Genomic DNA, 22663 nt, shown 5'->3' on the forward strand with positions numbered 1-22663 from the left:
TATAACTAAGGCGGTGGGGGGTGAGGGAGGTGTCGCGGACATAACTGAGGACGCGGGTGTTGAGGGTGCTGTCTCTAAGCAGTAGCCTAGGTCGCCTCTATGGACGCGCCGGCCCTGGACACATAGCACTGAGATACTCACGGCGACCCGAGTTCAATTCCTGGCTTGAGGTCCTTCACCGATCCTTCCCCTATCTCTGCACCCCATACTTTCCTGTCTGTAAAATCTGTGCTATACCAATAAAGATAATTATAAAATCATATATATATTAAAAAATAATAATAGTATTTTTGGGCTGCAATATGATCCTAAAATACGTCTTTTAATATTTAAAAAAAAATATTCTAAATCTGAACTTGACCAGATTTTTCTGTTGTACAGTGGTTTACTCTGTATGACATTTTTGAGCGTCTTATTTACATCCCCGTAAAATAAATAAATAAATAAATAAATGAGGATAGTTTTCATCATTCATTTGTTCATTCATTCATTCGTTTTCCACCAACTATTCCAGCATATGTTTTACACAGCGGACGCCTTTCCAGTCACAAACCAGACCTGAGAAACACCCATACACACTCACAATGTGACACACTCATACATTACAGCCAATGTAGTTAATCAGTTCCCCTATAGCGCATGCGTTTGGACTGTGGGGGAAACCGGAGCACCCAGAGGAAACCCATGCCAACACGGGGAGAACATGCAAACTCCACACAGAAATGCCAACTGGCCCAGCTGGGACTCAAACCAGCAACCTTTTTGCTGTGAGGCCACAGTGCTAACCACTGAGCCACCGTGCCGCCTAGTCTTCATTATATGCAAAGCAAAACCCATTAATTACAATAAAAAAGATCTCCTTCTCTTTGCAATTTTCAAACACATTTTAAAGCTTATTTAGACAACACATTCAACATTCCTCTGTGCGCTTTCCATGTAAAACAAATTACTACAGTATATTTCCATTCATAATTGAATCTAGCGAACTCCAGAGATACAGAGACCCCTTTAAAAATCAGTGTTAAAACTCCTGCTCTTTCTCGCACTCCTTCACTGCCCACAACGCTTTTTTTAAAAGCCCCCATAAATATTCATGAGGTGCAATTACCATAATGAGTTGCCTGTGAAAAGAGTTCTCAAGTGCAATTCTGACTAGTGAGAATTACTATGGTGAATCCCTGTATTTACATTTTTACTATAGTAATACTGTAGTTGATGATATCTACAGTATAATTCTGTTTTAAAAAAATCTTAATTTCTATTTTAAATCAAAATTATTACTGAGATTTAGTTTTATTCAATATGACTAGTTTAATGCAGTTATGGACAGCCTAAATGTAATCATGTGATTGCAAATGAATTTACAGACACATTGCTAAAATCTAATTTTGATCATTCGTAATTAAATGACATATAATTACAAGTGAATTAACATATTAATTCTGTTTGACTGATCTCAGATTCAATTTTGCATGCTTATAAATTCAATTGTACACCTCTAAGATAAATATAAAACATTACTATTCACTATTGCACTATAAATCTATTCAATGTGAATTATTAATCAAAATTAAGGATAATAAATGATGTCATTATAAATCAAAAAATAGTTGTGTCAATAGTCAGGCGTCCAATATATATTAAAATAATTACAAGTTTTATTTTTACTTGACTGTAAAAGTCGCTAAAGACATCTGTCTCTTCAATATGGTTCAAGGCTCAGCTGGGTCAGTTGGCATATCTGTGTGGAGTTTGCATGTTCTCCCCATGTTGGTGTGGGTTTCCTCCGTGTGCTGCGGTTTCCCCCACAGTCCAAACACATGCGCTATAGTGGAATTGGGTAAGCTAAATTGTCCGCAGTGTATGTGTGTCAATGAGAGTGTATGGGTGTTTCCCAGAAATGGGTTGCATCTGCTGTGTAAAACATATGCTGGATAAGTTGGTGGTTCATTCCGCTGTGAAAACCCCTGATTATTAAAGGGACTAAGTGGAAAAGAAAATGAATGAATGAATAAAAAGAGTAAGTTATCATTTATATAATTTTTTTTATGAATGAATTCACTAACAAATTATTGATTATACACTTTTTAAAAATTGACTTATTTAAAATAAGCTAAATCAGCACAATTCTTGAGTTTTTTTGGGACTTAAATGCTTTATGTTCAATCCACTTAAATTTGTAGAGACAATTAACAAGTTAACTTAATTGATTTGTGTTTACAAATGTAGGTCAAACCTATGAACAGTGGCACAGTATACAGATTTAATGGCAATCATGCAAATATTATTGAGTCATGTGATACTTAAATGGAGCCTGTATTAGAAAGAATTTGCATTTGTAAATGTATTTTATTTTATTTTTATTGTATTTTATTTGTATAGACAGACAGTAGCCGTTTGATATCACACTTAGAATTGCCTTACAAATAAAAAACAAACCACACACAATCCAGAATTACCTAAAGAGATAAATTTAACCCCTTCAGACCTGAATTATGTTGCAAATTTCAGAAAAAAATATATTTTCACAGTTCTTGAGGCTCCCATTAATGAGATCAAATTATTATTTAAAAAAATCATCAATCTTTAGGTGTATTTTTTTTTTCCATTGTAGTGGACATCAGGTCAAAACAGTTGTACCTAACATTATACCATCATAAATAAAAAAAAAACACACAAAAAAGTTCCTGACTTTCCTCTGCCTCAACCTCAATTTCACCCTCTACCTCTGGTAACAGTAGCTGTTTCCATCCAAAAATGCGAATAAACTTTATGCGCAAAACTGGATTATTGCATAAAAGTTGTGCGAATGAAGCATCGTTTCCATCCAACGACTCAAAGCGAACAAAATCGTCACTTCCTGATTAACTGGCGCCAAATATCAACAGTAAAAACTGCATTTGCCGCAGTAGGAGAAGCTGCATCAATCTTTTCTAAATGAATGCGCCTCAGAAGACAATCCTGATATGCAGTGAGCGCGCAGTGGCGTTTGATGGTGTCGGACGCGGAGCACAGGCGCTCTTGATTCTGGAGGTCATTAATAATATAATAACACTAATACTGAAATGGTAAGGCGTTTTATAATGACCAAATCAACATTTCAGATGTTTTATAATGTGCTCAGCCTGACGTTTTGTCCATTCACACACATTTTAAGCATCACATGATCTCTTTTAACAAAATCACATGACCTTTTTTAATGCGCATGCTGGAGTTTGTGCGTTAAAAGTGTTTCCATCGCAGTTTATGCGCATCTTTTATTATCGAATAAAAAGTTTATCCTACCCAGTTAGGCGCATACGTTTTTCATGCGCATTTTTAAAATTTATGCGCATCATGGCGTTTCCATCAACTGTTTTTTTATGCGCATTTTGTAATTAAAACAGGTGGATGGAAACATAGCTAGTGACTCATCTCTGTCTTGCCCTGAAATTGTAAGCAGAAACTGCCCCTTACAAAACAACATAAATGTTTTATATTCTTATTCATATTGATAGAATATTATAAAACCATATATGCAGATATATATGGTATAGCAGCATTCAATCAATTGAGGAGCATTGTAATAAAAGCCCTAACTAATTCATTAACTAACTCTCCCTAAAAACATGGGATGTCATGTGATGTCCATTGTAATGGACGCAGGGTCTGAAGGGGTTAAGGATATGGGTGGCGCGGTGAGTATCGCTATCGCCTCAAAGCAAGAAGATCGCTGGTTTGAGCCTCGACTGGGTCAGTTGGCATTTCTATGTGGAGTTTGCATGTCCTCCCAATGTTGGCGTGGGTTTCCTCCCGGTGCTCCGCTTTCCACCACAGTCCAAACACATGCGCAATAGGGGAATTGGGTAAGCTAAATTACAACCCAGGCTCATTGTGGAAACGTAGTCCCGCGGACGTTTCTGGATACCGCGGAATATGTCCTGGCGGGTACGGCTGCAGTTTTTGTTTTCGCGAATCTGAGAGAGGCCGCTGTCTGACTGACCGGATGATTGACTGCGCGACTGGCCAATCGGCCGACTCGCCCTCCTCTTTCCCCGAACCCAACCAATTGTACCAATCGACCCGCCCGCCCGCTCGCTTCCCTAAACCCGAGCAACAGTTCACAAAAGCCGTCCAAAAAATAAAAGCCCTGATTTTTTTTTTTTTTATTCCACCGCGTTTTCGGATTTCGTTCTCACCCTGTCACGAAACTCGTTCACTTAATTTTTGGGATTCTGTTTTCGTCTTACCTGATTGCTGGAACTGCTCTTCCCCGGACTCGAAACCAGTCGCCGTGGTCGACCCCTCTCCGCATCTCGAGCCTGCCGACATACACGCTGAGCTGAGTGGACAAACGGGTTGCAGCGGGGAAGCCCTCCACAAGGAGGTAAGGCAAGCGCGAAAGGAACGGCGTCACACCGCCCCGCAGCGTTCGCTTGAAAAAAATAAACGCGGCCATACGTACCCCCCGGGACGTATTCCGCTGTCTCCAGAAACATCCGCGGGACTACGTTTTCAGAATGAGCTCTGGTTGCTAAATTATCTGCAGGTTATGTGTGTGAATGAGAGTGCATGGGTGTTTCCCAGAAATGGGTTGCAGCTGGAAGGGCAACTGCTGCGTAAAAACAGATGCTGGATAAGTTGGCGGTTCATTCCGTTGTGGAAACTCCTGTTTAATAAAGAGGCTAAACTGAAAAGAAAACGAATGAATGGATAAAAAGAGTATGTTACCATTTATATTATTTTCTTAATGAATAAATAACGTCTTGCTGACAAATGCACTAAAATAATACTGTTTACACACTTTTTAAAAATGTACTTATTTAAAATAAGCTAAATCAACACAATTCTTGAGTTTTTCGAAACATAATTGCTTTGTTCAATCCACTCAAATTTGTAGAAACAATTAAGTTAACTGAACCGATTTGTGTTGGGAGAACAACTGAGTTAACTCAATTGATTTGTGTTTACAAATAGAGGTCAAACCTATGTACAGTGGCACAGTATACAGATTTAATGGCAATTATGCAAATATTGAGTCATGTGATCCTTAAATGGAGCCTATATGCGAAAGAATTTGCATATGTAAATGTTTTTTATTTGTATTTTTTTGTATAGACAGACAGTAGCCGTTTGATATCACAATTAACACTGCATTACAAATGAATTGCACCACAAAATAAAACACACACAATCCAAAATTACTTACAGCAATACATTTAAGGATAATTTGGCTTGCCATTGAAGAAATGTGTCAGCATTTGGTCAGATGTAAAACAGCGAATATTTCAGGAGCGTTAATAAAGATATATAGGCTACAGTTCAGCATCTGGGCTGCTTGCAAATCAAATATTATTATCTGTGCAAACTTTGTAGAGTAACAAATCACACAATATTGAATCTACTAAGTGTGCCATTGTGCTCATTTCTAATGCTAACAGCGTCTTATTTCATGAAACCCCTCATGATCGTATCAAGCACATACAGTAGGCCTTATATGGATCATGTTCCCACATTGAATCAATGCATGGCTCCAGCATTCGCATCCACAGACGTCTGGACTAAACCCTCAATATATACAGTATACATATGTATCAACTGAGCCCAGAACAGCTCCTGAGCAAATCCTGTGTTTCTCCGCATCGCTTTTTTTGTGCTGATGATGTCTTTTCCTTCACACGAGAGCATCCATGAAGTAAAACTGCATGCAAATAAATAAAAATCGCTAAAAGGGGCTAGTGTGCATGCATGCTCTTCATAATCAACGATTGAATGAATGCATGTTTTATTATTATTATCCGTAAACAACAAAGCATGCACGTTCAACACAACAACAAAGGATGCTCGCGTGAAATGTGAAAGAAAAATAGCAATACGAGCCCTATTTATTGCATTTCAGCAGTGCAAACCGGAACAGGACGAAGTATAAGCGAGCGAACAAAGAAGCTAAAAAATGAGCTGATGGTTTGTGACTTACAGGACGCCGCTTCGGTTTCCGTGCCCATTGCATCAGTGCTCTCGGTGTCAGTCGCGTAAAAAAAACAGCACAAAGCGATGTCTGACAGCTGCCTTCCGCTTTCTTGTTTCCCGTCGCGTAATTCTGCTCGATTGAGGTGTTTAATGCTGAAGCCCAGGCTCGGTTTAATGTGTCGTTTTCTCTGCACAGCGGCTTCCTGTGATTTGCAGCCTCGAGAAGAGCAGAGAGCAGGTGCAGTGGTGCAGCGAGACTGTCCGGTGCGCGCGCCGCTCCAGCACGCGTGCACTGCGGTGAGGATGGGTTTTAAAGGTGAACGACGAGGATTTGACGAATTCATCTCTCTCTCTCTCTCTCTCTCTCTCTCTCTCTCTCTCTCTCTCTCATTCACACGTGTTGTTTTTGTGAATTGTGGGGACATTTCTATCTATCTATCTATCTATCTATCTATCTATCTATCTATCTATCTATCTATCTATCTATCTATCTATCTATCTATCTATCTATCTATCTATCTATCTATCTATCTATCTATCTATTTATCTATCTATCCATCTACCAGTCTGTCTGTTCGTCCATCCATCCATCCATCCATCCATCCATCCATCCATCCATCCATCCATCTATCCGTCCGTCCGTCCGTCCGTCCGTCCGTCCGTCCGTCCGTCCGTCCGTCCGTCCGTCCGTCCGTCCGTCTGTCTATCTATCTATCTATCTATCTATCTATCTATCTATCTATCTATCTATCTATCTATCTATCTATCTATCTATCCATCCATCTTTCTACCTGTCCGTCCGTCCATCCATCTTTCTACCTGTCCATCCATCCATCCATCCATCCATCCATCCATCCATCCATCCATCTATCTATCTATCTATCTATCTATCTATCTATCTATCCATCCATCTTTCTACCTGTCCGTCCGTCCATCCATCCATCCATCCATCCATCCATCCATCCATCCATCCATCCATCCATCCATCCATCCATCTATCTATCTATCTATCTATCTATCTATCTATCTATCCATCCATCTTTCTACCTGTCCGTCCGTCCATCCATCCATCCATCCATCCATCCATCCATCCATCCATCCATCCATCCATCCATCCATCTATCTATCTATCTATCTATCTATCTATCTATCTATCCATCTTTCTACCTGTCCATCCGTCCATCCATCTTTCTACCTGTCCGTCCATCCATCTATCCAGTTTACAGTTCGTGATCATATCTCTGTTCTATTCAGTCGATATGTGATCCAAATTGTTGTCGTTTGAAACTGATGGAAATATGAGCAGATTTTGCTGCATTTCTATGGAGATCCTAGTGTAGCTGCCATTACGGCCCATTGCTTTGCTAACGGCAGGTGGGTACTTCTCACTCAGGGCTGTTTATGCTAATGAGGGAGAGATCATCACCAGTGGGTGGGGCTTTCCCGCTCTGATGACATGTACAAAGGGAGAATGTCAATCAAAGTGTCTCTGCAGACTGTTTTCGTCAAGTCTGATTATCAAAAATACAATTAATACATTTTGACCATTAGAAGCTGATTATATTCACACACAACTGTGTTTAAAGTGTGATTTTATGCATGATAGGACACTTGTAAAATGGCATCAAGTCTGTCTGAATTAGGATTTCACACACTGACAGGTTATTCTTAGCTACAGGCTCACTGTACACATTTTTGGATGTGGATTTGGCCTTAACAAGTTTCGTTATTCGCAGTGTCTGCTTCCTCTTTCTGATTTTTGCAAACAGCCGAGACCCCGTTGTCACTCCACACATTTAAATTTCAGTTTCACTTCCATCCTGGAGATTTCATAGAAGAGTTGTAGCTTTACCTTCATTGAGATTTGCATTTATTTGCTAAAATCTTATCACTTCAGGTTGTCTGTGGTCATTATCGGAGATTTCTTGCATGTTTTCTTAATGCATTTGTTTTATCCAACCAATCATCTGTCTGTCTATATCTATCTATCTATCTATCTATCTATCCATCCATCCATCCATCCATCCATCCATCCATCCATCCATCCATCCATCCATCCATCCATCCATCTATCTATCTATCTATCTATCTATCTATCTATCTATCTATCTATCTATCTATCTATCTATCTATCCATCCATCCATTCATCCTTCCATCCATCCATCCATCCATCCATCCATCCATCCATCCATCCATCTATCTATCTATCTATCTATCTATCTATCTATCTATCTATCTATCTATCTATCTATCTATCTATCTATCTATCTATCTATCTATCCATCCATCCATCCTTCCATCCATCCATCCATCCATCCATCCACCCATCCATCCATATACCCATCTATCTATCTATCTATCTATCTATCTATCTATCTATCTATCTATCTATCTATCTATCTATCTATCTATCTATCTATCTATCTATCTATCTATCTATCTATCTATCTATCTATCTATCTATCCATCCATCCATCCATCCATCCATCCATCTATCCTTCCATCCATCCATCTTTCCATACATCCATCCATCCATCCATCCATCCATCCATCCATCCATCCATCTATCCTTCCATCCATCCATCTTTCCATCCATCCATCATTCCATCCATCCATCCCTCCTTCCATCCATCCATCCATCCTTCCATCCATCCATCCATCCATCCATCCATCCATCCATCCATCCATCCATCCATCCATCCATCCATCCATCCATCCATATACCCATCTATCTTTCTATCTATCTATCTATCTATCTATCTATCTATCTATCTATCTATCTATCTATCTATCTATCTATCTATCTATCTATCCATCCATCCATCCATCTATCCTTCCATCCATCCATCTTTCCATCCATCCATCCATCCTTCCATCCATCCTTCCCTCCATCCATCCATCCATCCATCCATCCATATACCATCTATCTATCTATCTATCTATCTATCTATCTATCTATCTATCTATCTATCTATCTATCTATCTATCTATCTATCTATCTATCTATCTATCTATCTATCTATCTATCTGTCTATCTGTGTGAATGCATTTTAAAAAGCCATACTTTTTCATTCATTCATTTTCCTTCAGCTTAGATTCCAGTGGAAAAAAGAGCTTCAAGAGGAAAATATCATTTCAGACTCAAACATTTATAGTTAGCCTTCTTCAGCATTACAAGAATTACAATTCAAAACATTAAATAAAAGTAAACAATATGTAAAAGTATAGCAATTAGAGGGGAAGAGCAGCGCACACACTCCTTTTGTTCTCTCCTCACACATTGCATGTGTTGGGGTGCAGCTCTTAAAGGGCAACACACATACATAATGTGGTATATACACATAGTAGTGGACGTTACAGGTTGCCACAGTAGAATGAACCGGCAATTTCAGCATGTGTTTTACTCAGTCTATGCAACCCAGTACTGGGAAACACCCATACACTTTCACATTCACGCACACACAATCATACACTACGTCCATTTTAGTTAATCAATTCCCCTATAGCGCATGTGTTTGGACTGTGTGGGAAACCGGAGCACCCGGAGGAAACCCATGCCAACACAGGGAGAACATGCAAACTCCACACAGAAATGCCAACTGACCCGGCCGAGACTTAACCCAGCGACCTTCTAGTTGTGAGGTGACAGTGCTAACCACTGAGCCACCGTGCCGCCTAGTCTTCATCATATGCAAAGCAAAACCCATTAATTACATTAAAACTACTCGTGTTTTCTGCATGCGATGCTGCTGGTGCTCTGCATTCTGTTTCTGGTTGAGGGATATTTTGAACTCTCTCTGTACTGGAGATTGTTTTATGCTTCTTTTTGTCATTTATGTTTACAATGCATAAATAACTGATGCTGCATTTCTGAATCTCCTGAATAATTCATAGTGTCAATATGATTATCTTCTGTACCTTCTGACTTTCTGGTTCACTTGTTAATGTGTGTTTTTTTTTTAATGTTGTGAGATCATGCATGATTAATTAGTTGTGGAAAATAGATGTAATTGTAACTATATCCAGTTAAAGTCTGAATTATTAACCCCTGAATTAATAGCTCCCCTGTTTATTTTTTCCACAATTACTGTTTAACAGAAAGCAGATTTCTTCAGCACATTTCTAATCATAATAGTGTTAATAACTCATCTCTAATAACTGATTTATTTTATCTTTGCCATGATGACAGTAAATAATATTAGACTAGATATTCTTCAAGACACTTCTATACAGCTTAAAGTGACATTTAAAGGCTTAACTAGGTTAATTAGGGTAACTAGGCAGGTTAGGGTAATTAGGCAAGTTATTGTATAACAGTGGTTTGTTCTGTAGACTGTGAAAAAATATATAGCTTAAAGGGGCTAATAATATTGACCTTAAAATGGTGTTTAAAAAATAAAAATCTGCTTTTATTCTAGCCAAAATAAAACAATTAAGACTTTCTCCAGAGGAATAAATATTATCAGACCTACTGTGAACATTTCTTTGCTCTGTTAAACATCATTTGGGAAATAAATAAAAAAATTAATTAAAAAAACAATCAAAGAGGGGCTAATACTGTATACACACACACACACACACACACACACACACACACACACACACACACACACTGTAAAAATATTTGTGTTTTGGGATTCATATTTATGCTTTTGAAATGCATTGTGGGACTTTGATCTTTCCTTTAACAACAATCATTCTTTCATTTTCCTTCAGCTCCGACCCTTTATTAATCTGGGGTCGCCACGATGGAATGAACCGATAACTTTTCCAGCATATGTTTCACACAGCGGATGCCCTTCCAGCTTTGTTCTTTTATCCAAGATTTGTGGTTTCATCAAGTTTTTATGATTGATCTGTATATTCTAAAAGCAATGCATGTAAGATTATTGTGAATTTGACTGAATAGTGAACTTTAACAATTATTATTAATGTGTTAATATGAGATTTTTTCTATCAGACAATATTTTTTATTTTCTCCACTGTAAAAAATATTAAATTATTATTATTATTATTATTATTATTATTATATTTTATGAGGGATTATTTTATTATTATTGATATTGATATTTTATGATGATTGATAAGTGATGATACTATATATATATATGCTTTTATCGTACATACAGTCAAGCCCGAAGTTATTCATACCTCAGGCTAATTCTAGCCTAAAATGACTTTTATTCAACCAGCAAGTTTTTTGATTGACTGGAAATGACTCGTGCTTCTCCCAAAAGATAATAAGACGATGCACAAGAGGCATCATCATGGAAAAGATATATTTCTCAGCTTTTATTTACATTTCAACAAAAGCGTTCAGGCTTGACTGTATGAATAATGCAGGCGATTAAAATAAAAAGCAATGGCCGGATACTAATTTGTTAGTGTGGGGACAAAAGCACACTAAACTGCTGCTTTAACTCAGCGAATGGACCTTCTGTTGTTATTTGCATTCGCTCAGTCAATAAATCCCCAGTAAATGTTGTTTTGTGTTTTTCAGATTGTCTCATTTAGAGGTTTCTGAGGTTGGAGTTGAACGCATGCGATTACATTACATTACATTATTTCACAAATCAGCTCAGCCGGTTGAAATCCTTCCGCTTTATTTCTTACCTATAATTTAATAACTGGCCTCAGGTCCATTTGCACATTTGGACAATTCTGACACTACACTTATTGAAAATGCATTCACAAATAAAGGTTGTGTTAAAGCTTCTAAGTGCTGTTTTGTGTTTGTCAGACTTATAATAATGGAGTCCTGAATGTTTCCACAGAATTGTAATGTTTGTTTCCGTAGGTTACAAATGCACTTGATGTTTTGTTTTGACACAACTTGATGAATGGCAGTTTTCTTATTATGCCAGTGGTGGGCAAACCTTTTAGACCCGAGGGCCACATCAAGTTTCGCAAACCAAGTGAAGGGCCACATGTCAAATCCTTCAAAAAATAACTTTTATTTATAGTGGCAGTGTGCACAGAACATGTAATATCAGAAAGAAACATGTCACAATAAATCAAAACAGATTTTATTTAGAGTTATAATTACAAGTCAAATTATAATAGTCAAATTTACAAGTAAATACTAATATATCAATACTATATAATAAAAAATGATGATTTTGGGTGATTCTACACCTCTTCAGTTTTTATAATTCTGATATAAATATAATATAATATATAAGATATATTTTATAATTTATATATATATATATATATATATATATATACACATACAATTTCTGTTAATAGGAGAGCAGTTTTTTTAACACATTTCTGCACATAATAGTTTTAATAACTCATCTCTAATAACTGATTTATTTTCTCTTTGTCATGATGACAGTAAATAATATTAGACTAGATATTCTTCAAGACACTTCTATACAGCTTAAAGAGACATTTAAAGGCTTAACTAGGTTAATTAGGGTAAAGTTAGGATAATTAGGCAAGTCATTGTATAACTGTGATTTGTTTGTAGACTATTCAGAACAAATATTGCTTAAAGGGGCTAATAATATTGACCTTAAAATGGTTTTAGGACAATTAAAAACTGCCTTAATTTTAGCTGAAATAAAACAAATAAGGCTTTCTCCAGAAAAAAAAAAATACTCTAGCAAATACTGTGAAAAATTCCTGAATCTGTTAAACATTGTTTGGGAAAACAACTTCACAGCAGGGCAAATCATTTTTAATAAATAATTAATTTAAAATATATCTGGAAAAAATATATATAATGTCATAAATATTTTTCTCTAAAATATATATTTTAAAATATGCAAATGTTTAAAAAAATAGCGTTTTTTTCTGAAATATTTAGGCAAAAGTGTCATGCTGCTAATATTTGCTAATGCAGTTTACTATTGAAGACATTAAATTACCCAAGTACTTACCTAAAATTACCATCTAAATACATTTTTTTTGGTGTTTGACACTCAAATATTTGTTTACTCAAATAATATTTCTGAAAAACTAATGACAATAGACTGACCGATGTTTTATTTCTATTAAATAAATAATTCATTAATATTCCTTTGGCTTGAGGTCGCCACAGTGGAATGAACCACCAACTATTCCAGCATTTGTTTCACACAACGGATGCCCTTCCAGCTGCAACCCAGTACTGGGAAACACCCATACACACTCATTCTCACACACACACACACACACACACACACACACACACACACACACACACACACACACACACTCATGCACACACACACACACTCATGCACAATGGGCAATTTAGTTCATCAATTCCCCTACAGCGCATGTGTTTGGACATGTGGGGGAAACCGGAGCACCCGGAGGAAACCCACACCAACACAGGGAGAACATGCAAACTCCACACAGAAATGCCAAATGGTCCAGCCAGTACTCAAACCAACGACTTTCTTGCTGTGAGGCAACAGTGCTAACCACTGAGCCACCGTGTTGCTTATCAAATAAATCTAAAATACTTTGACTTTTGAGCACAAACAAAGCACAGAGTAGTGAGGATTTGATTCAGAGGGGCTGCATCCTATGTTTCTAGCCTGACGCGGACATTCACCCTTATTTTAGGTTCTGCTTCCTGTTTAACAGGAAGTGATGTGACACGCTGGTTGACCTTTATATATGCAAAGAGGATGAAACTGTCATGCCATCATCCTGTGTGGCCTAGTAGAGCAAGGTGAAAGAAACCGACGTATTTCTCAACACTTTGTTTCCTTCACATCTTTGCAACATTGAAAGTGTCCTATTATGCAGAAATCACTCTTATAAGGGGTTTAAACACAGTTGTGTGTCAGCATGTGAGTATATCCAGCTTCTAATGATAAACATGTATTTATTTAATTATCCTCAGACTTGATGAAATCAGTCTGCAAAAACACTTTGATTGACATTCTCCCTTTGTACGTGTCATCAGAGGGAAAGCCCCGCCCACTAGTGACCATCTCTCCCTCATTAGCATATGATGTTAGTCTTGTTTTTGAATATGCCACAGTGCTGACAGGCATTTGTAGCTCCGCCCATTTCTGAAAAGAGCACAATCTCATTTGCATTTAAAGCGACAGTCACCAAAACTCCACAATTAGGATTAAAGCCTAAAAGGGTCCGTTTCAGAGAGTTATAAACATTATCTGTGTGGTATTTTGAGCTGAAACTTCACACACACACTCTAAGGACATCGGAGACTTATTTGACATCTTTTAAAAAAGGGCTTAATAGATCCCCTTTAATTATTCATTAGGGTTGAGCCGATAGACGATGCCATCATCCATCGCCGATGGCCAATAGACAACATGATGCTGAGCCGGCATCGCCGATCTTCCGCCCTGCCCCCGTTGCATACCCGCTCGCAAAAAATACACACTCAGGCCCCGTTTACACTAATACGTCTTATGTCTAGTTCAGACTGCGTGATTTTAGCCCTGATTTTGGCTCGCAGACAGGTTTTGAGAAATCGCAGACAAATGCCTGAAATCACAGGCAAATCGCTGCTCGTGCACGTGAGTGACAATCACACAGTATGAACGATCAAAGACACGATCTGAGAGAATCACCAATGAGTCGCTGATGCCTGCGAGATATTTGGCGTGCTGAATATCTGGAGCTGTGGTCGATTCAAATCATGCCGTGTGAATTGAGTTTTGACTGAAAATAACATCAGCGATCGCCTACAGCCAATGAGAGAGCAGCATTCACTTGTGTGTGCGTGTGTGTATACCTGCTGCAGGCCAGCGGGAGGCTGGGGGAGAAGTTAAAAGCGCTCTTTTTCGGTTTATTTGGACCCAGGAAATGAAGGAAAAACTAGTGGAGGTTTGACAGGACTCAGGAGCAACCGTGTCTGTTTGACGTTTCATACAGAAAGAAATGAGTTTATTATCAACGTTGAGGAGAAATGGCTAATTCCCTTTAAACCCAGGTGAGCAAACATGTACATGTTCTACCCCATTAAAGGCTTCTTTCTCATTATGTAGTCAATAACAAAAGATATACGACATGTTTTTGGCTGTGAGACGTAGTTTGGACGAAGTTGTCGGCGATTCTCCCTATAGTAAAGTCATGCAATGTGAAAGTCCCTGTCGCCGATCCATCTTGCAGTCTAAACAAAGCAGCGACGAAACGCCAGCCCAGATAGTCATGCAGTGTGAAAACAGCTGAGACACGACTACTTTGAAAGTCCTGCAGTCTGAACTCGGCATTAGTGTTAAAATGGCATTTTAGAACGAAAATGATCCAGCTAGCACTTACCTAGCATGTCTGAACAGCCCTTCGTCCGCTGAAAACGCACATCACGTGACCACACACACACTGTCATGCGCTCGTCTGAGCTCCACTAAGCAGTGCACGTCGTACAGTTTATCAAGGATTTACCGCTGGATGGTGTCACACTATAGTTGTCAAACGTGATATTCAGACATCCCAAGTCTCCTGGAAGTTCTGGGAATCTCCTGCAAATGCACAGAGACTCCCGGATGCCAGCAAACGAGTGATAATCTCATGTAAATCGTGCATCTCCCTCCTGGGCCTCAAATAAGAAGCGCACCCTTCTCACCCCTCGCCACCGCTCTTCAGACACACCACCTTTAACCCCCGACCTCCCACTTTTCACATGACGACGATGCCATCATTGCAATGTTTCACATTAGACATCTTACAATGCCAAATTGGTCGACATCGCCCATCCCTAGTGTTCATCATTAACATTGAATAAAAACAAGTGTGTATTTCCCAGAGATGGGTTGCAGCTGAAAGGGCATCCGCTGTATAAAACATATCCTGGACAGGTTGGCGGTTCATTCCGCTGTGGCGACCACTGATTAATAAAGAGATTAAAAGAAAATGAATGAATGAATAAAAATAATGAAATTCAGATAAATTTATATTATTATAAGATGTATGCATGAACAATAATGTTAATAAAAATGTGCTTTGCAGAATGAATCTGAAGCTGAAAAACTGACCAACCGTACATTTTTTAAGACCCTAATTCAGCATTGTGTTTGTGTTTGAGGTTTTTTTATATTAACATGTGTTAATCAATTACAAAAGGCTTTACACTTCACTTCACACTTCAGATTTCAGCCGCAAACACTAGTTAGTGGACTGACTAAGCTTAACTACCATTATTATTTACAGTATTCCCTCATCTATTAACACTCGTTCATTTTCCTTCAGCTTAATCCCTTTATTCATCAGGGGTCACCACAGCAGAATGAACCCCCAACTATTCCAGCATATGTTTTCCACAGTGGATGCTCTTCCAGCTGCAACCCAGTGCTGGGAAACACCCATACACACTCATTCACACACACTTATACACAACGGCCAATTTAGTTAATCAATTCTCCTATAGCGCATGTGTTTGGACTGTGGGGGAAACCGGAGCACCTGGAGGAAACCCACGCCAACACGGGGATATCATGCAAACTCTGCACAGATATGCCAACTGACCCAGCCGGGACTCAAACTAGCAACCTTCTTGCTGTGAGGCCACAGTCCTAACCACTAAGCCACCGTGCCGCCCCATACATGTACTATTCTCTTTCTCAATCCAGGAGTGCTGTTTCCTCCAGAATAATAACTTCACGTCAGTCTGTCACTGCAAGTTGATATCATAATGGAGATGTCGTGAATTATTCAGCACATATCGATGTTTATAAACAGCTGATATGTTTAGCAGCGAGTAAAATAAAATCTATAATTCCAGGCGGCGACTATTGATGGATGATGATTCCACTTCAGCACTTAACAGCGATATTGAAAGAGACGAGTTTCAGACATTACTGTACTCTGCACTATTTAACCTTTTATGGCTGAGCATGCAAGTTTGCTTTTATGAAAACAAGAATGAGTATCAGGGTTATAAATCATTTATTAACCGAGGTCAACCCTGAGAGCACAACTTGAAATTTCATTCATTCATTTTCTATTCGGTGTATTCCTTTTACTAATTCGGGGTCGCCACAGTGGAATGAACCACCAATTTATCCAGCATATGTTTTTTGCAGTGGATGCTTTTCCAGCTGCAACCCATCTCTGGGAAACATCCATACACACCATGACACATACTAACAATTTAGCTTATTTAATTCCCCTATAGCGCATGTGTTTGGACTTGTGGGGGAAACTGGAGCATCCGGAGGAAACCCACGGCAACACAGAGAGAACATGCTAACTCCACACGGAAATTCATTATGTAGGTTTCAGAAACGCCAACCAATAGGCTTCAGAAGCAGACGCAATAGAAAAGGACACTGCAAACACATAGTTTAACTTTGATTTTACATTGCTTTATCTGTTTTATGAAAGCCTGCTTCACTTCAAACCCAAGCGCCCTGCGGCATAAGCTCAACACATACAGGGTGAGCTCCTGAGCAAACTGACCATGCCAGAAAAGTTGTAGATAACATTAAGTTGTTTTGTGGCGTTCGTTTGGTGTTGTGTGAAGAACTGCATGAAAATAATCCTTTCTTCGTTAATAATATGTCCCTGTAAACGTCATTAGTCTGAAAAACAAAACAAAAATTGTTGTCATCATACTGCCCCCTAGTGTTCATTTTACAGAAACATGCAGTCAAACATGTGTTTGAGTATGTTTTGTTGCTCGTTTTAGACAATAAATCTGCTGTGTACCATTTTGCTAAAATGAATTACTAAAGGTGTGTTTTGTTTTAGGTACACATCCGTCATGTACACTTCCAGGAGAATTTGGCACTTGTTTTACAGATCAGCTAGCTTCCCTTAACCCAACCAATAGACTTCAGAAGCAGACATGAGAGAAAAGTACACTGCAAACACATAGTTTAACTTTCGATTTTACATAGCTTTATCTGTTTTATGAAAGCCTGCTTCACTTCAAACCCAAGCGCCCTGCAGCATAAGCTCAACACATACAAGGTGAGCTCCTGAGCAAACTGACCGTGCCAGAAAAGTTGTTCATCTTGAGATAGATAGGCGACGCAAGCATATTAATTACAAATCACAGACAGCATTAAGTTGTTTCATGGTGTTTGTTTGGTGTTGTGTGAAGAACTGCATGAAAATAATCCTTTCTTTGTCAATAATATGTCCCTGTAAACATCATTAGTTTGAAGAACAAAAATTGTTGTCATCATACTGCCCCCTAGAGTTCATTTAACAGAAACAGGCAGTCAAACACGTGTTTGAGTATGTTTTGTTGCTCGTTTTAGACAATAAATCCACTGCGTACATTTTTGCAAATCTAAAATGCATTACTTAGGGTGTGCTTTGTTTTAGATAAACGTCCTTCTTGTACACGTCCAATAGAATTTGACACTTTTATACAGATCAGCTAGCTTCCCTAAATCCAACCAATAAACTTCAGAAGCAGACGTTATAGAAGTGCACTGCAAACACAGTTTAAACTTGATTTTACATTGCTTTATCGGTTTTATGAAAGTCCACTGCACTTGGAACTCAAGCGCTCGGCAGCACAAACACAACATCATACAAGGTGAGCTCCTGAGCAAACTGACCATGCCAGAAAAATGCCCATATTGCAATAGACAGCTGAAACAAACATATTAATTACAAATGATAGACAACATAAAGTTGTTTTGTGGTGTTTATTTGTGTGTTGCGTAAAGATCTGTATGAAAATAATCCTTTATTCATCAATAATATGTCCCTGTAAATGTCATTAGTGTGAAAAGGAACAAAAGTCTGTGTCATACTGCCCCCTAGTGTTCATTTAACATAGAAACTGCACTCAATGTATGTTTAAGTATTGTTTTTGTAGTTTAATGTAGTAAAATGTAGGCTGAAGCAAGCATTTCAAATGAGCCTGTTTTGGCATTCAGAGAAAAACCCAAGTGAAATCTGGCAGCACCGTAGCTCCCCAAACACAGCACTTATGCAAGGTCACCTCAGCGCTGGAGGCTACGCTGTATTTTTAGCATCCGACACTGAACACTAAATAAAAAATAAATGCTATTATATGTTCAGTGTCACAGAAAAACAGTTGCTAGATAAAAATAGCAGAGAGCAGACAAAAATTGTCCACAAGAAAATGTAGCAAATAAGCATCATCTTAAAAAGGACAAAGAGGCTGACAGAGACGTTTAGTTATTCATGAGCGAACCATCAGATCACTTTCAGGATATGCCAAAAAAAAGTCAACGATTTTTGCTCGACCTTCAATGCAAAATTGAGAACGAGAGCAAAACCTCAAGCAGGAAGTTTACAGTTTGGTTCTTGTATGATAAAATGATGCTGTCTTGCCAACGTTGCATGTCTGCATGTGAGAAAATGTACCCAAAGATAGGACACATCAGAGCTCTCTTGTTAGAGAAGTTCACGGCGTGAAAAATGAGGACTTTGAGTGCTTTCTAATCGGCACTGGAAACTGCAGGTGGTTTTGTGAGATTTTAAATAAAGAGGAAGAGGAACTTGCATGACAGAAAACAACACAAAGACATGAAGTTGATGAGAGTGTTTTATTCCGTCTTCCACTACTACTTGCTTGTTTTTTTTATGTTGAGTTCAGGTGACTTCCTCTGTCAGCCTTCTTTTTTTTTTTTTTTGCATGTGTGACCTTGTGAAAAATAGGAAGTGCACTGCAGCTTATTTTTAACATGACTTCATTTTTCTGTGAAAGACTGTCGTTAAAGAGCAGGACATGTAGCATTTTTAAAGAGTCCAAATATTGCATTAGTATCTGGATGCATGCAGGCTTGATGATGCAAGCTGAGACTGCATATATCAGAGATGCAATGTCAGACAATGCACCTAATGGAGCTATTGACTGTGAGGGGTTGAGTTATAGGGGTGGGCATTAAAAAGCATTGCATGCTGCTCAGATTGCAACTGCTCCCGGTCTGCATCCTGCTATTAGGCTGGAGTCTCAGGTTTAAATGCATCTAAAATCAGAAATCTTTGTAATTTTTTTATGGCAAATTGAAATTAATTTAGTGCTTAATTTGATAGTTCACTCAAAACGGACAATTCTGTCATCATTTGCTCGCTTTTTACTTGTTTTAAAACTTGTTTTTCCTACTATGGATGTCAATGGCTACAGGCTTTCAGCATTCTTCAAAATATCTTCTTTTGTGTTCGACAGAATAAAGAAACTCATAAAGGTTTGAAACCAACTGAGGGAGAGTAAATCGCGAGTAAATGTTCATTTTGTGTGTGAACTATTCCTTTAAATTCTGTAAGCCCCTCCCCCTTGAATAAGCTAGCTCTGCTCTGATTGGTCAGTTGGATGAGTCTGTTTTGACTGATCTCTGCTTATCTGTTTATCATTTATTCATTCATTCGTTTTCTTTTCGGCTTAGTCCTTTTATTAATCAGGGGTCGCCACAGCGTAATGAACCGCCAACTTATCTAGCATTTGTTTTATGCAGCGGATGCCTTTCCATCACTGGGAAACACCCATACACTCCTGCACACACACACACATACACTACGGCCAATTTAGTTATTCAATTCACCCATAGCGCATGTGTTTGGACTGTGGGGGAACCGGAGCACCCAGAGGAAACCCACGCCAACACGAGGAGAACATGCAAACTCCACACAGAAATGCCAACTGACCCAGCCGGGGCTCATACCAGCCACCTTCCTGCTGTGAGGCGAATGTGCTTCCCATTGCTCCACCGTGCCACTCTAAAATTAAATATTTATTTATGAATTAAAATTACAGTTTAATTTTAAACGAAATATTTAAAATAATCCAAACAATAAATAAAAGTTAACCCCCAAAAAAGTTAAGTCAGACTTAAAATCTATTATAGTTAATCCAACATGATCTCACGACAATTCGTAACTTTTTCTGCAATCTCATTTGCATAATTCAGTATAATTTTCTCGTCCACCAATGACGGTTGGATTTAGGGGCAGGGTTTGGTGTTGCCACGCCCCCTTTTAAAAAAATTTTACATTTTCAAACGACTGAAATCTAATTGCGAATTAGCCCCTAAACTGGCAAGACAAAAAATAGTTATGCTTCCTCGTGAGATCAGGCTGACTAATCTGCATTGTATGAAAACAGAAGTAGTGCGCCTTCATTTGTATGTATGTATGCATGCATGTATGTGTTGATCTCTGCAGGCGCGGGGCTTTTTTCGCCCAAGTGAGCAGGAAGAGCATCTGATGCAGTGAAAGACAGAAAGAGACACACATTCACACAAGGACAGACAGTGAGAAGCTTCCCTTCATCACTACATTCATTATGCTGGTGTTACACTGTCCACTCTGTGCATTTTGATGCCTCTGCACCTGCGCCTGCCTCCCTCTTTCAGTTCACATGTTCTCATCCATTCCCACTATATTTCACCAACATAATGTATATAGTCAAGTTGTCTTTATATCTATAGGACTTTTTACCAGATTGAGTAAAAGACATTGTATAAGGACAAAGGCAAGGCAGGTTTATTTACAGAGGGAAAATGAGTATTGAACACGACATGTTTTTTCCTGTATGCTGAATAATACTTCTAAAGGAACTGTTGACATGGAATTGAAGCAGATTGTGGTCAAGAGCCAAACAAAACATAAAATACAACAAAACAAATCTAAAATTATGTTCAATAACAGTGAAATGACAGAAGGAGAAGGCTTTTTTTAATGATGGCAGGTTAAAGACGCCTCTCATATGGAGAATGAAGCCTCATGCACTGCTCAGGTGTGAGTTTCTCACAGACTTCAACAGAGTGTCTAAATCTTGATGCTTCTGTGGGTCTCATCTAGCAAATTTGAGCTTTATTCTGTATTCTCAATTGGATTCGGATCAGGGGATTGGCTGGGCCATTCTACAGCTTGATTTTCTTTCTCTGAAAGCATCTGACAGTCTCCTTGGCTGTGTTTTGGATCATTGTCCTGCTGAAATGTCCACCCTGGCTTCATCTTCATCCTCCTGCTAATGTAGATGTTGGACTGAAGCAGCTGATCTTCATTTACACTGAGGAAGGGCAGAGGCTTGCTGAAGAACCACTGAGAGATTTCAGCTGCTGTCTGGGCTTTCCCTGCCGAACAACACCTACCTGTCTTCATGTGTTAAATACTTTTTCCTTGTGTCATTTCATTTTATTACACATCAGAACTTCATTTATAAACTAATTAGATTTGCGTATTTGGATTTCTTTGGTTGCTATCAACATCCGGTGAAAATTTCGAGACAACGGCGACTTTACAAATGTGATTTCTGGTGACGTGTTCAAAACGTATTTTCCCCGCTGTTTATAGCATATTTCATACACAGATTTAATTCTAAGTGCTTTACATAAACAAAAATAAATAAAACGTAAAATAGTATAAGAAATAAAAGACAACAAATAGTTAAAAACTGACTAATTTTGTGTCAAAACAGGAATGAAAATGAAAAGAAAGACAAACTACACTCTAAATAAATGTGTTTGTTTTTCTTCATCTTATCTAATTTTCTCATGTCATGTAATCAAATTCATTTTTTTCTACAGCCCTTTTTACCATGTAGATTGAGTAAATAATGTTTTACGAGGACAAAATGAGAAATTACACTCTAAAAAATGCTCGCTTGTTGCAAATGTTCGTTCCAGTGTTACTGTAACCCCGGGGAGTGACACAGACAACTGAGGTTTGGATCCAAATGCAGGTTTAATCAGTGCTCAGGGGTCCGTTCTTCGTACGTGGATTACTCAGTAAACTGGATTTGGATATTGACGATTTGACAAGATCCAGGATCGTTTTGTTCTTCAAAGCTGATCCGAGAGTTGTTGTCATAGCAAC

General features: G+C 38.5%; 1 protein-coding gene across 17 annotated transcripts in view; it reads right to left on the reverse strand.

The window, feature by feature from the left end:
* The window catches only part of sipa1 (signal-induced proliferation-associated 1), a 102751-nt gene that overhangs the window by 66802 nt on the left and 13286 nt on the right, over positions 1–22663 (reverse strand). For 7 of the 17 annotated variants that reach the window (XR_011016446.2, XR_012382878.1, XR_012382877.1 and 4 more), the window contains exon 1: positions 5957–6208. The exons of the other annotated variants lie outside the window; for them this stretch is intronic. The gene's annotated coding sequence lies outside the window, so the exon portion shown is untranslated. Of the gene's footprint in view, positions 1–5956; positions 6209–22663 lie in introns of those variants that run through there. 17 annotated transcript variants of the gene reach the window in all.

Source organism: Danio rerio, chromosome 7 (genome assembly GCF_049306965.1).
Source record: "Danio rerio strain Tuebingen ecotype United States chromosome 7, GRCz12tu, whole genome shotgun sequence".
In the NCBI taxonomy this organism is placed as follows: Eukaryota; Metazoa; Chordata; class Actinopteri; order Cypriniformes; family Danionidae; genus Danio; species Danio rerio.